Genomic DNA, 18,947 nt, shown 5'->3' with positions numbered 1-18,947 from the left:
AAACTTTATGTACATATTTTCCAACAGATCATAACAAGGTCATCAACCCAACAGAAAGGACAGAGTTTATGCCTCATAAGATAAATAAGAGTAAAGGAATGACATTCACTGAGTTTCTTCAGAGAGCAGAAGAGTTGTCACCTTTATCAGTCATATTTGCAGAACATTCTCCACAGCGAAATACAGCATTTGACAGTCCATCTAAAGCCTCTCAGATTTTCCCAGCTCCTATTCCACCAACAATTAGTGTTATTTTTCACAGTCAAATATTGAGAGTGTGGCAGATTTTCCAAAGTACACAAGTGAGATGGGTACTTGCATAGAAAGAAGCACACTAGGACAGAATGACAATGAACTTTGGACTGAACAAAGAAATGGACGAATTACAGCTTCAAACTTTCATTCAGTTTTCACAAAAGTGAAAACACTTCAAAGTGTTGAAAGCCCTGAGTCTGGTAAACACCAAGTCCTTAACATGTAAACTATTAGGATGTGTCGTTCCTAATCCTGAAATTTCAGCTTTGAAATATGGGAGGAGAATGGAGCCAATAGCAAAGGAAGAGTATCTCAAAATAATGAAAGAAAGAGGACACAAAAATGTAAATCTTTATGATTGTGGGTTGTTCATCGATAAGTCAGATATTTATCTTGGTGCAAGCCCAGATGCCATTGTAAATTGTGATTGTTGTGGAACTGGATTGCTTGAATGTAAATGTCTATCGTCCATTTCTCATGCATCACCAAGTGCTGAAAATTCACAGTATCTTGTAATTTCAGATGGTATTACAAAACTTAAACGCAACCACGCTTACTACACCCAGGTACAGGGCCAGATGGCCATTACACAAAAACCGTGGTGTGACTTTTTTGTGTATTCGTCATACGGATTTCACTTTGAGAGAATTGATTTGACAGTTCATACTGGAAATCTGTCAAGAGTAATTTGAGATATTTTTATGACCATTATATGCTACCTGAATTAAAGTCTCATTCATGCAAGTGGTCAAACTAAAACACACATTTCAATACAGTCAGAGAAGCTAGTTGACATTGATTGCAAAATTCAAACACCCTACTCCTTTAAAGGGCCAGTGACTTAGACTTTTGATATTTTTTTACTGTTTGATTTTATATAGTTTATTGTTCTACTCTATGAAGCATGTTGAGATATACAGTATTCATCTTGTCACCTATGCCTGTACATGTTTAGACTGCATTATAAATTTTGTTGTTGACAAGTGAATTCAAATGTAAGGGACCTTTCAGTTTTTACAGCCTGGGAGGGGGGGGGGGCCAACAAAATCTTGTCGCCGGTCAAAAAAATATAGACCCCCTGCATTTTTCGTGAAAAAAGATGACCACCCTTTGTCAGACGAAAAAATTTGATCACCCCCCGCGGCTGGAAAATAACCAAAACTCATATGTCAAATTTACCCGCACGGTTTGGATTTGAACTCCGGTTCGCGGCACACTTTATTCATGTAGCAGAGATGCTAGCGCACAAACTTCTCAGTCATGTCCATGCAAACGTCTGTTAATTAGGACAACTGTAAGGCAATTTTTAACAACTTATGAGGTCATGGGCCATTACATAAAGTCAATTTATTGTAGTGGGCCGCCGAAGGTGGCCAGCCGGTAAAGAAGGTTGATCATGGCCATTGCATGCAGTAAACCTAATTGGAGTGGGCCACTTAAAGGCGTCTGCCCATGAAAGGTATACAATCACCTGAAATCTAAATATGTGCATATATGGCCAAAGGGGCATTCCTTGGTATTCAAAATACCCATGTGAGGGCGCTGTTTTTAATAAGCTGCCACCCGCTTAAAATCTGTGATTGGTTAGATTTTTTCTTTCCATAGAAACTGTGGCAAAATTGGAACAGGTGACAGTATACCTTTAAGAGGGTCATGGGCTATTACATAAAAGTCAATTTATTATAGTGGATCGCCGCCGGTAAAGAGGGTCGATCATGGCCACGGCATAAAGTGAACTTAATTGTAGGTATTATGTTTTTGAAAATGTGCTGACCCCCCTTTCCTACCAGTTAAAAAGCGATGACACCCCCCACCCCCTCCCCTTTCGCAGATTCCAAACTTACGATGACCCCCTGAATTTTGCCGGCCCCCTCCAGCAGTAAAAACTGAAGGGTCCCTAAAGAGTAACAATTTATTTTGTGTGAATAGACACTGTGTTCATGTTGACAGTCTAGATTACATTGTGAAGACAAACTGGAATAGCCTTCACAGGGTCAATGGGTGTAACAGTCTATCACCTCAGAAGTGTTTATGTTTTACATATCAACTAGCGGAAGTTGAATACAACAAAAGATATCAAATAATGCCTCATTAATAGTTCAATTAAAATGTGCAATGTGTTTACGACTGTTGATTACATTTAATGAATTGATTTACATGGAACATCAGACAATGGTGCCAATATTTGTTAAATTGAAAACATTTATTTAAATTAATCATTTCACTGTGTTATATATTGACATAGAAATCAGCTGGGCTGATTAAAATATACCATAGACACTACAATATCATTATACTTCATTATCTGTACATAATAAATATGTGTTGTAACTTTTATATATTGACGTAGTCGGCTGGGCTGATTATGTAAATGCCACACACTAAAATATCATTATAATTTATTATCTTTACAGAATAAATATTAGTGTTGTATATATATTATTGACATTGTAATCAGCTAGGCTGATTATAATAAATACCATAGAATATACTATCATTATAATTACTTATCTTAACAGAATAAATAATATATTGGACAAAGTCCATTTAAATTCACAAGAAATTTGTGGTGTTTGATAAATTAATTGAAAACTTACACATCAAGTAAAACAAGAAAATTACCTGAAAAATGCTGGCGAGAGATTGCAAAGTATTGCACATACAGTAATCACATCGTCTATCACTAGTATCATCTTTGCTGGGTAAATGTTCTTTAAAAATTCTGAAATCATTGAAACGATTAATTGCTCGTTCAACATGGATTCTGAGATTTGCCAATTTTTTTTGTCAATTTGACATCACCCTCAGTGTGGTGTTCTTTACCTCTAAGACCAGGACGAACTACCAACTGGGCCTGTTTCAGAAGAAAGTCTCAAGGCAAACTGAAACCTTTGTCTGCCAAATGCTGGTCTCCAGGTTCAACTAAATCAAGAAAGCCTGAGTTGCGGACAATATGGTCATCTGACGCTCGCCTCCCCATGTTTCAGATATGAAGCTTATAAACCTCTTGGGGTGCAAGCTACAAGTACTTTAGCTGTATTATGTTTTTTGTAATCAGACCAGGTTTGTGCTTGCAACTTAAGATCTCTGGGACGTTCAATAAAAATTTCTGTGCAATCCAAAATGCTCACAAGTCTGGGAAAATGACGCTGGAAGCATCTAGGTAGATTTGGCAGAATATACTCTTTAGGAGGATATGATATCAGTGGTCGCAGCTCAGTGGAAAGAACCCTAATCAATGTATTAAGAATACGACTTACATGGTTAATGGATATTTGAAATCTATCACTCAAATCGCCATTCAAAAGACAAAGCCTAAGTTTCATTAGAACAAGGAGCATCTCATCTTTTCTGCTTAGCTTTCGTTTTGGTCCAAATTTCTTTGGTGACTGTAAAAATTTCCTTGGTACTTTAGTTGAAACAAAACCCTTCTTCCCATACCAATACCTCATTTTGTCTACTTTTGGTGCTATAAATTCATAGAGTAAATCAAACATTGCAATACTAGGTAGGTGGTATAGAATCTCACTTTCTTATCACTTGTTAGAAGTTGTTCACACATTGATTTTGTCTACATTTCACGTATGACAGATTTGGTTTATCATCCAATTTTGATTGTAACTCGTCAATTTGTTCCAGCAACAATTTTATAGTTTTTGATTTCTTTTCACAACCTTTACATGTGCAACTGGTAACACATTTACACTTAAAAGAGTAACTATGCTCATCAGTAACACTGAAGTCAAATGGATGTTCATTGTGTATGTACTGTTGTGAGTTGTTATTACAGTTATTATTATCACTGGTCATATTGTCACTATAATCCTCACTATCTGAAGCTTTTAGTCTCTTTGTTGGAACTGAAGCTGGAAACTTCTGAATTTTCCTTCTTGGTGCTTTAAGTTTTGCAGAGTAACCTAATTTCAGGCTGGGTATGGATTTTCTGTGGTTGGTCTCCCATCAACAAAGTGTTCAGAACAGACTCTGCTGTATTTGTCAGGCATCCAATTCTTTTTGTCTGAAAGTCCATTAGATTCATACGCCTAATCCATTCTTTATGTTTATCAGACTCTCTTTCCTTTGATGGGAATGTGAAAAGTTGAAACGGTGGTGCACAGAAGCAATTACCAACACCATGATGAATCTGATGTCTTTGACAAAACTGCCTTTTCCATGCTCTGATCTTCAAGGTATTGTTTGTGCAACCATACACTGAACAGGAACAGGTTGGCATTCTAAGAGAAAAAAAAATGTTGTTAGTTTAGTCAGCAAAAAGTCTCTGTCATCTGAAAAGTACAAACTGTAAACTTGTGATTATTTTTTGGCTATATATCTGTACTATGTATCAACTTCAAATTAACCGGTATATGTTGACATGCAATATTTAGCTAAAAGAGCAGTCATCACAAGCCGAATAGTCTATTTATATGCACTAAGCCAACTGGTATTATTGACTGAAGAATTTAACATTGACTTTAACCCTTTTCATGCAATGGTTTGGCCCTATCCCATCGTTTTCAGTGATCAAGTTGGACCAATATACAGATAAATGGGTGAAAGGGTTAAGTCAGTTTTTAACAGAAACATTGCTTGCTATACATAAACGTTCAGGCAAACAGTTGCTGGATTACCAACTTTTGGCTGATATTTATATTTTCCCCAATTTGCATGTTTTGGAACAATCATCTTCATTTGAACAAAGCCATATCTATACATACCATACTACATCTACACACCAATAATTCTTCACAAGAGTATGTTTAACTAGAAAATTATTCTAAACTAACAACTCTGGGTAATCTTTCAATTGCAAAATTTAAAGAAGTAACAACTTACCTGTAACAAGTTGCAGCTAGCTTGCCTGAAGATAGCTATGAAACTAACTTTCTGGTCCAAATCCTGCAAATGTGAGATATAAAAAGGTTAGAAAAACTATATTGCACATAACCAAACATTTGTGCAACAAATGAAGATCATTTGCTGTAAATGTTTGACATCAAATATGAACAATTATGCAAAACTTGCATACATTGCTATAAACGAATTTCAATATTTACCATGATGAAGCTACACTTGTTCAAGTTTATGGATTGGAAAAAAAAATGTAACCATTATAACTAAAACTTCAATAACTGACATAGTTTCCCAAGATCTTGTTTCCATGTTGCGTACATATTGCGGGACATATACATCTGCAACCTTTCTCAATGTTGGTACGGCTGTACCGTTGCCATATCCAGCGGCTGTACCAGTCACATAGCGTAGCTCAGTCGCCAGAAAAAAATATCAAAAAATTTCATCGTCACACGTCGACAACTGGTTATCTATGCTAGCTGACAAGCAAGACTGGCTGTAGAATGCAAACAGTGAACACTTACCTTGTAATCGGCAAAAAATTTTGAGAGCGGCAAATTTCTGCTTCCGGGTTTGCTGTCTGCTGCACAGATCTACGTACGTGTTGCGCAATCTTTGTTATGGTTCTTACCTCTGACCTCTTGACCTCTTAATTATTCAAAATGGCGTACGGAACTGGGACATCGACAAGGCTTATTAGTTTATACGAACGATTAATGGAGGGAGGTTTACCAGTGATAATAGTCGCGCCAGCGGCTTACTGACTACGCATGCGCTTATTCATAATATACTATGCGAGTAACCGGAAGTGTACCCTTCTTTCTCTTCTTGGGCGCCGCCATGTTTTTTTTTTTTTGAGTACTCGTAAATAAACAAATACGAAACAAATTACTATGATATAACATGCCTTTTATAAAATATACCTCTTTTATTAGTCAGTAAATGTTATTATACACCTTGTCGCTGATACAAAGTATCGTTGATATAGATAAACGGAGAAAACTGTCGTGCATATGAACGGGGGCATACGCAAAGAATGCTGGGATTGAATTATAGAAGAGCGCCCCCCTGTGTCAATAATTAGATTCAAAAATTGCAAGTTTTTAGACGGAACGCTATAGTTTTCAGCTTGCAAGTGGAAGGTGGGCAGTGCGGTTACCATTGCAATGATAATTATTGCATAATACGTCCCTTGTTTAACGCCATAGGCTGTTATCATTGTAAAAATTGCCAATTTTTGTCCAAAATTTTTACACGCTACAGAAAATCTATACCTGCCCTGCTGCAGGGTTTGACGTCGTGTAAGTACGTGAACTGCTTTCATCAGAGGGAAACTGGGCATAGTTGTCATATAAACGTTTATGAAGTAACAATTACAGTTTATCATGAATCAATACAAATAACATTGCCAATCTTTAATAACCCCTGGCGCGACACCAAGGGCTGAGCCCTATATAATATTATATAGGGCTTAGCCCTTAGTGTCGCGCCAGGGGTTAAGATTTGCAATGTTATTTGTATTGATTCATGATAAAATAATATGTAACAGGTCTGACCTGAGAGCGAGCGCAGCGTAGGGTATATCGTCATTGATGTTTTCAAGTAATAGCATGCTAATTTCTGTGTTTGTTGCACGATGCATATTTTGGCCATTGAGGTTGAATTGCTGTCAATTGTTTTTAGAATAATATTTATAGATTATTATGGCAATTTAACTCGGAAATGCCAAGTTCACTAACGAAAATTATTTAAAACTGGTAAATTACATGATTCCGATCAGTTTATTGTAACAGGGGTGGGAACACAGGCAGTCTAATGTAAAACACATACTTGATATTCCCATCGATAGCTCTCAAGCACACGATTATCGCGTGAGTTGACCGTTCGTCCTCGCGAGAGCTGGCTTGTTTCAAAATGGCGGCGCCTAATGATGACCGGACCAGGCTTTCAAAAGTGATCGAAAATAGTCATTTTGAACCAAATTTCACATTTTCTTTGGAAAAGAGAGATTCTTTTGTCGGAAATACACATTGTCGAGTAGGATCTGGTAGATGATATCTTTAATTTCACGGAATCCGTGTAAAAGTATTCAAAATTGGCCGCATCCATGCAAGTGCTCTCTTTTCAAACTCGTAGATATATAGAGATTTCATTCTAATTTTCGTGTACACACGTTTTTCTTAATGCTCGCTTCGCGAGCGGCCTATTATCGGCCGCTCTCGCTGCGCTCGCTATAATTAATTGTTACTTCATATGACAACTATGCCCAGTTTCCCTCTGATGAAAGCAGTTCACGTACGTACACGACGTCAAACCCTGCAGCAGTACAGGTATAAATATTCTGTAATGTGTAAAAATATTGGACAAAAATTGGCAATTTTTACCATGATAACAGCCTATTGCGTTAAACAAGGGACGTATTATGCAATAATTATCATTGCAATGGTAACCGCACTGCCCAACTTCCACTAGCAAGCTGAAAACTACAGCGTTCTGTCTAAAAACTGGCAATTTTTGAATCTGGTTATTGACACAGGGGGCGCTTTTCTAAAATTCAATCCCGGCATTCTTTGCGTATGCCCCGTTCATATGCACGACAGTTTTCTCCCTTGTTCTATTTTTTATGCGTTATATTAACGATATTTTGTATCAGCGACAAGGTGGATAATAATACTTACTGGCTAATAAAAGAGATATATTTTACAAATGGCATGTTATGTATTAATTTGCACATTTTTGTTTATTTACGAGCACTCAAAAAAACATGGCGGCGCCCACAAAAGTAGGGTACACTTCCGGTTACTCGCATAGTATATTATAAATCTGCGCATGCGTAGTCAGTAAGCCGCTGGCGCGACTGATAATAGGGTTATACACAAAATACGGCCCTGTATGGACTGAGTGACGTATAAGGTTCGTCCAATACGTCACTCATTGAGCCCGAGTCCATACAGGGCCGTATTTTGTGAATAACCCTATAATATTTTCTTACCATCACACTATTATATATGGACACTATTCGGCCCATGTGACAACCATGTCGAGAATGTCAAACGTATGAAAAGAAAAATTTTGCGAAATAACGTAAAGTTTTGTAAGGGCAATAGTTCAGCTTATTGCCCGACGCACTGCCTCGAGAACTGCTTCCTGGTAGTGGAAAGGTTAAGTCTCAATGAACAATTAAGGCGAAATTTCCATAACTGACGTCCGACTGGTATCACGTACGTAGCAGTAGTAATTAAAATATGCCACACAGCACTCAACATGTTATGCATGAGCTGGTTAAATTTATGGTCTTGATGCTTGTAGATAAGGTGCGAATCAGACAGGGTTAATGGTACCCTGACCAAGAAATATATCATAGCAAACACTTTATAAATATTACATTCTATAAAATGATATTCAATTAATTTATTTCGACATCGCTCTTCAAGGCTAAGTCACTCAACATCGAAACAGCTCGGGAAAGTTTGTTTCGAGGTGAAGTTGGTTTCAACGGGAGATACGCGGTACATACAGCACTACGTGCCAGCTCCGGAAAGGGTCCCTTGATCAATGGTACTGACGTCATGGCAATTATCAAATCAACGTTGGATAAAATGAGACAGTTTACAGAGGTAATTGTTAATTTTGAGTATATATATATTTATCACATGAACTGGCCCGTATCTCTACCTGTGTGACGTTCACCAGCACAGATAAGAAATCCGTATTACCCCTGTTGTACGTCATCAACCGGAACTTTTTTCCTGCAATGGTACCGTTCGCACATGCACGTATGCACATCGCGACACAGACCGATTTTCGTGATCGATGCCGTGCTCTCATGGCAATTTGACAAAAAGGTGACCCGATAAATCCAGATATGGAACAGAGAAGGCATGCCCAACGAAATTTCGAGTCGCTAAAGCTTTAGCTATTCCCTAGAATCGAATGAGGATACCGTCGATCGTTTTAATGGCTCAGTAACGTCACAGCACCAGTCGTATAGCTCAATGTGGACGTCGTCGTACCTGGCGCGGCGATCGCCAAGCGACGTCCTACCTGGCGATCCCGGTTGGCGATAAACCCGAAAGATACACCTCAACGAAAGCTCAGCTTAATAAATAAGTACCGTATAATCTTCGGGAAAGCGACATAGAAGGCAAAAGCATAAAGTCATTCGACGAACAACGATAAATTTCCTTCATCACACAAATTATTCCGTTGTTTCCGTCGTTATAAATCAAACCTGCAGCGTTACAGGCTGTAGTGAAGACATAAGCTGTCGACCTGTACAGAGAAGCGCTGTAGAATCCGATGTATTTCGAAAGTTGACGCGGACAACACTCACAACAGAACAGAGTGCCTGTCAAGTAACAAAATTGGAATGTACCTACGGGTGATATATGTGTCATAGCAAATATCAAAGTCCGTAAGACGAAAACATTGACGACTGAGATGGCCACTGGCGGAGACCGGTGACGGCGCGGCAGTGCCCACCTCAAGCCTACACTGTGTGTGTCATCGATCTGAAACTTTCGGGCTCGCCAAGGTCGTAAACGTGATATTTTAAAAGCCACAGCATCTCTAAGAATGATAACTACTGTTTCGATCGTGTCGTCGCATTAGCTTCATAAATATAATTGCAAATATTCTAAATAACTCATGTTACTGTGGTTATCCGTCGCTAGCGCGGTGAAAGCTATGTCCGCCGATGGCAGACTTGCCTTGGCATCGGTCCAGTGCGAGACAATGATTGACAGGCGCACGTGACCGAATCCGTATGTCTGATTGGTGGAGATACCATTCTATGTATCTAATTTTCAGCTTAATTGGATTTAGGCCAGGAAGAAAAAATAAATTGTTCATCAGAATCGCCGCTTCTACTTTGGCATACTTGGAATTTTTTTTTGATCGCGGCAAATTCTTACTTCCGCGTTACAAATATTTTTAGTACTGCCGCTGGTGGCGCCCTACACTTTGTCGGGTTTTCCCGGGCACGGGATTTTGAATGAGACTTCCGACGTGTTTGGACTTTATAGTTGACCGCCAACACGTTGTTGTGACGTCTGAATTTGGCGAATCACGGCGCAAAGTGGGTCGATTTGGCCAGAAATTTCCTCGTTTTGTAAAGGTTAGTACATGTCACATCATGAGTATTAATTTTATCACCAACATTCGACGTGATGGCCAACAGTTAGTTCCAAAGACGCTATTTAGTGTTTGTCCTGATATTACGTTCGGCGATTTGTTCAACAAGATCGCGACAGCAGATGGACGGTGCATCCGATTGAATGAAAATTGCATCGAAAGTATAAAAATTTACGGCAATGACAAAACACGTGGTTGCGTCGATGTTAAAGTATCATTTGAAGCTTGCTGTTTCTATTGTGGAGTACAAGACAGCCTTCTGAATGATGACTATATAACTCTACTCCGATCACAGTAGAGTGTTGTTAGACCATTGTGTAAAATGTGTAGAGACAGTGCTAAAGAGGCCAAAACATGGGGCCAAAGTAAAATGAAAAAACTCAGATGCTAGGTCCCACCAGGACAATATTAAAGGACAATACTGAATTGTTGGATTTCAGTGATTTGCTGTACATTTCAGTTTTATTCTGAGAGAATGTTGAAATGCTCAGAATATGTTGTGCAAACACTATGTTATTGTTGGGAAATATAGTATCGAATTCAGTTACCAGTATCAGTGTTTCTTGTCTGAGATATTTCTGGTAAAAAGGGAAACAATTATCTTGCCTTGTCTGCATCGGTGCAAAAATGCCAGAGAACCGCGTTTACCTTCGGCCTAAAAAAATAAAAATAAAAATTTTCGCTCGCCGCTCCTGGAACCTTGTCCTAAAAATCCGATGAACAAGATTTTTTTTCTCTGGCCTTGTCGTGAATTACATTATTGATATATATTTTATTGCAATATGTTATTATTATTGTTTACATTGTTATTCAGTCATTTCAAGTTCAAACCAGTTGTGTTCTAGTATTACACGCGTTCCTGTGGGAAACTGTCACAACTTTATGGACCAGGCCATTCTAGCCAATCACAACGCAGCCCGCTTAAATTGTTTTGTCCTACCGAGCCTATATAAGCACGCATGCCATGTATTTTTGGGCAGTCAGAGAGTGAGCGAGAGAGCGTGCACATGTTAGTCATGTAACAGTACTGCAGTCAATAAACGTGCATTTCCAGTTACAGCACAGGGTCCTCGAGCTCCGATGATGATGATGATTAAACATTTAAAAATGAAGAAAAATAAAAATATATTTGGACTCAGTAAAGTTGTTGTTGTTGTTATTGCTGTTCTTGTTGTAGTTGATAGTATTTGCAGAAAAGGACGAATTATGCGCTGCAAAATTCAATACGCACAGCCTCACTGTACACATGGAGGTAAGCTACCTCCATGCTATACACATGCGCTGCAAAATTCTATACAGCGATATTGATGATGATGATGATTAAATATTAAAAAATGGAGAAAAATAAAAATATTTTGGACTCTGTAAATTTGTTGTTGTTTTTTTTTATTGTTGTTGTTGTTGTTGATAGTATTTGCAGAAAAGAACGAAGTATGCGCTGCAAAATTCAATACAGCCTTACTATACTATGCGCTGCAAAATTCAATACAGCCTAACTATACATGTGCGTTGCAGCCTAACTATACTATGCGTTGCAAATTCAATACAGCCTAACTATACATGTGCGTTGTAGCCTAACTATACATGTGCGATGCAAATTCAATACAGCCTAAAATTACCCAAGGTTTGTCACTTCATTGCCACACACTTTTTTTTCAATCGCCAAAAATGCACCTAGCAAGCATCGAAATCGGTAAAATTCGACGTAGGGTCAAAGCACATTAGTCCTTCTCAATCATACTCAGACATTTTTACCTCTTACCGATGAAAAGTCGACAAATCGGCAGGTTTTTCAATGCATCTCGTCGTCTCTTGATTCCAGATTTAAAATACCCCGCGAAAGATCTAGTCACGTGGGAGCATTTCAAATCGAACCAATAGCAGAGCTGGATGGGCCAAGTGTGAAAACCCAGCAGTATAGTAAGTTTCTTACGTCTTTTGGAGACTATGGGTGACACTGTCTGCATGCGTCTGCGTATGAAATTCTGGTAACTTTAACAGTTCCATTTCACCCATAGCAAGAGAACGTTCTTTCCAAAGACTTGAGAAACTTACGTTACTGCCGGGTTTTCACGTCGGGCCCATTCTTTCAGTACGGGCTCTGCTATTGGTTCGATTTGAAATGCGACTTTTTATCGGTAAGAGGTAAAAATGTTTGAGTATGATTGAGAAGGACTATTGTGCTTTGACCCTACGTCGAATGTTACCGCTTTTGATGCTTGCTAGTTGCATTTTTGGCGATGGAAAAAAAGTGTGAGGCAATGAAGTGACATCCCTTGGGTAAAGTTAGGCTGTATTAAATTTTTTAGCGGTATGTATAGGCTGTATTGAATTTTGCAGCGCATACTTCGTTCTTTTCTGCAAATACTATCAACAACGACAACAATAATAAAAACAACAACAACAACAAATTTACTGAGTCCAAATATATTTTTATTTTTCTCCTATTTTTAAATATTTAATCATCATCATTATCGCTGTATTGAATTTTGCAGCGCATGTGATAGCATGGAGGTGTACAGTGAGGCTGTATTGAATTTTGCAGTGCATAATTTGTCCTTTTCTGCAAATACTATCAACTACAACAACAACAACAATAACAACAACTTTACTGAGTCCAAATATATTTTTATTTTTCTTCATTTTTAAATATTTAATCATCATCATCATCATCATCATCATCGGAGCTCGAGGACCCTGTGGATACAGTTCAGCTAGGTGTCATTGTCTTGTTTCGTCACCCACTCATTGCTGTGAAACGAACCCCTTCCATTGTGGCTCACCCACAATTTGGTACCGAGACCAGGATCACAGCCAACCATGCCGATTTTACAAGCTCTACTGAAAAGACGAGAAAAGGCAAAATTTCTTCTCATCGGACATCTGGAACCGTTAGAAGATCTCATCAGACAACATGACACTACCACAACCAAATCAAAGGATTACCACGAAATCATCACTGGGAAACCCACACTCGATCGGAAACTTGAAAGCCTACTGACTGCCTGTCAAGAACTGTACGATCAATTAGACATTACTCATGCAGAATTCGGAACTACCGCCGATCTCGAACGAGCTATCTCCGCCCGATGCTCAAGCGTCGCCGTATTCATTGACACAATCAAAGCTGCTGAACAGGTACGTACCACCACCGCACAACAAGTCAACACCATTGATACCTCGCAACAACCGATTCCCACTCAACAAAATCGACCAGCTACTCCATACAAGACTATACAACTACCAAAATTGGAAATCCCGATCTTCTATGGAGACTACAGACAGTGGAATCAATTTTTCGATAACTTCCGGTCCGCCATCGATGACAACGAACATTTGTCAGACGTGCAGAAATTCGTATACTTGCGCAGTTTCCTCGGAGGTGAAGCCAAACGTACCATCGATGGATTCGCGACCACCGACGCAAATTATGCTACCGCTGTCAAACTACTGAAAGAGAGGTACGGTCGAACTCAACTCATCAACGCACACATGAGATATTTGTGGGAACAACCACCCCCTTCGAACAATCCAGAAAGTTTGCGACAATTTCACGATGAGCTGGAAACCACGATTCGCGAATTCAACGTCATTAAAAGAATGAAAACGACTTCGGCGAGCTACTCATCCCGATGCAACTCGAGAAATTACCTAAGGAATTCCAAATGCAACTTGCACGTGGTCGCGACGACGATTCGTGGACTCTATCGGAATTAACCAAAGCCATGACCAAGGAAATTCGCGTATTATCAGTCGGAAATAAACTGTCAGATCTGTCTACGGTTGATGGAGATACTACCCCCACGGTTTCTGCGTTCTATACGAAAACCGCTCGCGGATCTAACCACGCCACCACTGGACTCAACCGCCGAAAATCGCATAATACTACTCCCGCGAAACGATCGCCACCTACTCAAAGAAAATGCGCGCTCTGTAGCGGACGACATTCTCCGAACGATTGTATCAAGATCTCCGAACCAAGTCAGAGACTGGAAATTGTCAAACGCGATCACTTGTGCTTCAACTGTCTAGGTAAACATTCTGCGAACTATTGTTAATCCAGATTCACTTGCCGTGTGTGCAAACAGCGACATCATACCGCCCTTCATGATGACAGCAAGGTCCGTTCAACCTCTCCAAACTCTGACTCCAAAGCTAACCAGGCGAGCGTCAACTTCACACAGCCGTCACGTGATTCGACCTCCACGAAACGTTTGTCTCCTCCTCGCCGCATACTGTTGAAGACTGCAAAAATCCGCGCCAGTTACAGAGGTAAAGAAGCCATCTCCAACGTACTTTTCGATGAAGGCGCCGACCGATCATTCGTCACCAAGCGATTTGCCAAATCACTCAACGCAAATGTGCATAACACTGAACTTTTGAAGTTGAAATCGTTCAACAACTCGCAAACTGACTACACGTCCGTTCCTGCCACATCACTGCAACTACACACACGGTACGGCAAACGCGTACTCATCGACGTCTTGTGTGTAGAGGAAATATCGGACAATTTGGACAATAATATAACTTCTGAAATCGCGAATCTACGATACTTGCACTCGCACATCCCATTTCTGACGAGTCTGCAATATCAATCGACATATTAATCGGCGCAGATCGTTATTGGGATTTCATCGGTAATCGCGTTGTTCGCGGACCGGGACCAACAGCTGTGAGCTCATCATTTGGATTTCTACTATCTGGACCACTACGTCACGGAAAACCGCGTTCGAATCAATCACAGACATTTCACATCACTACTCTGCCTCCTGACGACGAACTTCTGGACAAAAACGTCGCTTCGTACTGGGATCTGGAATCAATTGGCATTCGCGATACAATGAACAGTCCCCTAGAGAAATCTACGCCCGACGAACAATACGCTACAAATTGTTTGACCGAAGAAAACGATAGATTCACAGCTAAACTGCCTTGGAAATCGAGTCATGACCCACTACCCACGAACTATGACATTGCTCGCAACAGAACACGTCACATGATCCAGAAATTACCCCAGACATTGTATACATATACGACAGGATCATCTCGGAACAGCTGGAGTCTAACTACATCGAACAAGTGAGAGAAGATGACAACACAGAAGGACATTATCTTCCGCACAGAGCCGTAAAACGCGACAGCGACACTACGCCAATACGAGTCGTCTACGATTGTAGCGCAACAGGTGGGCTAGGTCAACCGAGCTTAAACGACTGCCTTGACACCGGTCCATCACTCCTCAACGATTTAACAGCGATCCTACTAGACTGCGCTTTCGCTCTAATCCGGTCGCATTGACAAGCGATATTGAGAAAGCATTCTTACAAATACGCCTGCACCCCGATGATCGCAAATACACCAAGTTCTTATGGCTATCAGATGTGAACGACGTAAACAGTGACTTTGTAACTTATTAGTTCAGTTCTGTACTATTTGGAGCAACATGCAGCCCATTCATCCTGAACGCAACCGTCAAAACATTGGTAGATGACAATACCGACTTGCCAGCTGCAACTGCTAACAACCTACGCGACGATATGTACGTGGATGACGTCATAACCGCATGTCGCGATACCTCTGAAGCCTCACAATTCTACGAAGACGCGAACAAAATATTCGCTACTCGCGGTTTTAATCTTAGATCATGGTGCTCGAACGACCCGACTATTCAACAAATCGCCGCCAAAGACAACAAATTGAAAAGTTCTTGCACCACCGGAACACTCGGTATGAAATGGGACGCCAACAGAGACTCGCTCCATTTCAAACAGATCGATTCGCCTCAAATCGGCTCGCTTACTGCGAAACGCAACATTGTCAGTTACTCAGCCAGTTTGTATGACCCGCTCGGACTCTTGTCACCTGTACATATTCGTGCAAAACTACTTATACAGAAACTATGGCAACTCGACCACCAATGGGACACCCCCATTTCCGCTGAATTGCGCAACACATGGTCAACAATCGCCAATGACCTTAAGGAGGTCACCAGCATCAATATTGCACGACGCTACTTTCCACATGACAACTCAGAGTCTGACGTTGAGATACACGCATTCGCCGACGCATCCGACAAGGCCTATGGAAGCGCCGTCTACATCAAGTCAGGGAATCATACTACGCTTGTTATGGCAAAGACGCGCGTCGCGCCGATCAACAAACAATCACTAACGCTACCCCGGTTGGAACTCATGGCCGCAGTAATTGCTACAAGACTCAGTAAATTCGTTACCTCAGCCCTATCAACGAAGTATAACATTCTACGTAACGTGTTGTGGTCAGATTCACAAATCGCGCTCCGTTGGATTAACGCACGCGGTAAACCAGACGTATTCACAACAAATCGCGTAAAGGAAATTAATAGCTTCACGCAAACCTACAAGTACGTCCCTACAGCTCACAACCCCGCAGATTTACTGACTCGCGGAATAACTCCTGATGAACTACGCAACTCCTCACTGTGGTGGGAAGGCCCTGCTTGGCTGAAAAGCAACGATAACTGGCCCGTATGTGAACTTATTGATTCTGCATCTGAAGCGAACATTACAGCTAATCACGTATCCTTGGCAACGTCTCCTCCAGTGGAACCAGTTCACGGATCACTACCCACTGCCTACGCGAAACAAGATACCGCGTCTACTGCGGACGTCACTACGGACAAAAGCAAAGACAATCACGACAATTCCTGTCTGCATACAATATGCCATGGACATCAACCAATACCGCGATTATAATCACTTGCTATTCGTATCTGCCTACGTCCTACGATTCGTACGTCTGCTGAAGAAAAAGGAAAAATGCAAACAAACACTACCATCAGCGACCGAACTCAACAACGCTGAAGTACTATGGATAGCTCACGTCCAACGCGAATACTATGCGGACGCTATCACTTCGCTCAGGAACAGTACCAAGAAATATGGAGCCTTGAGTAAACAGCTGAAACTGTTTATTACAGAAGATAGCTTGCTTCACACTGGTGGACGTCTTCACAATGCCAAACTCGATTATTACGCGAAACATCCTCTCTTACTGCCTCGCGAACACCAGCTGACACGAATGATCGTGCGCGATACACACGTTCGCTTGAAACACAGCGGTCCCCAGTCAACGATAACCGCTCTGCGAGAAAGATACTGGATACCCTCGATTCGACGCATCGTAAACAACGAACTGAACAAATGCGTTACATTAGTCCGTGGGCTAGAGGGGGTCTACGTGCAACCCCCCCCCCACAGGATAACAAACCTGTATTTTTCAGAACCCTTGGGATCCCTAGAATACGAAATGGAATTTTAACAGAAAAAATATAGGGACGCAATAGCTGTTATGGTCATGTTTTGAAGGGTACCGCAAAATCACGATTTTCCCAATGCATTTTCGTCAAATCTGTCTTCTTGTAAGTCATGTGCTGAGCTCATTTTTTAACATAACCTCACTTGTTTGGTATCATAAGAAAGGAAATTTATTCCTCTTTAAGATGACGTATTTCATTATGCAATATCTTCTATAGTTTTTGTCAAATATAACCAAAACTTACCCCTTACCCAAAAATTTAACATTACAAATCACAGAAAATCTCAAATTCTACCATTTTTTAGCTAGGCATAATAAAAAATGCAATGCTTTGTCTGAAATTTGTTTTATTTGATACAGGGACATGTCAGAATTATGAAATAGACTTTTAACAGAAAAAATATTGAGAATCTACAGCTGTAACAGTCATATTTTGAAGGGTACCGCAAAATAATAGTGTTGAAGATTTGCATGCATTTTTGTTAAAACTGTCTTCTTATAAGTTATTTGCTAAGCTTGTTGTTGAATATAACCTGGCTTGTTAGCTATCATTAGAAAGATAACTAATCTTTAGAATGACATATTGTAACATGCAATATCTTCTATAGTTTTCATGATATATAACCAAAACTTACCCCTTACCCAAAAGTTTACATTGAAAATTTCAGTCATAGCTAAAACCAAATTCTACCATTTTTTTAGCTTGACACAAAAATTCTGGCCGTTTTTGCTATTAAATCTATTTTATTTGGTACAGGGACATGTCGAATTATGAAATAGACTTTTAACAGAAAAAATATAGGGAATCTACAGCTGTAACAGTCATATTTTGAAGGGTACAGCAACATGATAGTGTAGCAGATTTGCATGCATTTTTGTTAAATCTGTCTCTTTATAAGTTATCTGCTGAGCTTGTGTTGAATATAACCTGGCTTGTTAGCTATCATTAGAAAGATAATTTACTAATCTTTAGAATGACATATTGTAACATGCAATATCTTCTATAGTTTTCATGGTATATAACCATACATTACCCCTTACCCCAAAGTTTACATTGAAAATTTCAGTCATAGCTAAAACCACATTTCTACCATTTTTTTAGCTTGACACAAAAAATCGGGCCGTTTTTGCTATTAAATCTATTTTATTTGGTACAGGGACATGTCGGAATTATGAAATAGACTTTTAACAGAAAAATATTGGGAATCTACATCTGCAACAGTCATATTTTGAAGGGTACCGCAACATAATAGTGTAGCTGATTTGCATGCATTTTTGTTAAAATTGTCTTCTTATAAGTTATCTGCTGAGCTTGTTGTTGAATTAACCTGGCTTGTTAGCTATCATTAGCAAGATCATTTACTAATCTTTAGAATGACATATTGTAACATGCAATATCTTCTATAGTT

General features: G+C 39.8%; 1 long non-coding RNA gene across 1 annotated transcript in view; it reads left to right on the top strand.

Annotated features, from left to right (window-relative positions):
* Positions 1-1,271, top strand: part of LOC139132492 (uncharacterized) — a 4,782-nt gene extending 3,511 nt beyond the window's left edge. The window contains exon 3 of the long non-coding RNA XR_011552323.1: positions 28-1,271. This is a non-coding gene — a long non-coding RNA (uncharacterized lncRNA). The remainder of the gene's footprint in view (positions 1-27) is intronic.
* Positions 1,272-18,947: the final 17,676 nt, after the last annotated feature.

Source organism: Ptychodera flava, chromosome 5 (assembly GCF_041260155.1).
Source record: "Ptychodera flava strain L36383 chromosome 5, AS_Pfla_20210202, whole genome shotgun sequence".
Taxonomy (NCBI): domain Eukaryota; kingdom Metazoa; phylum Hemichordata; class Enteropneusta; family Ptychoderidae; genus Ptychodera; species Ptychodera flava.
Note: the sequence above shows the minus strand (reverse complement) of the source record. Positions and strands in the feature narration are given on the sequence as shown.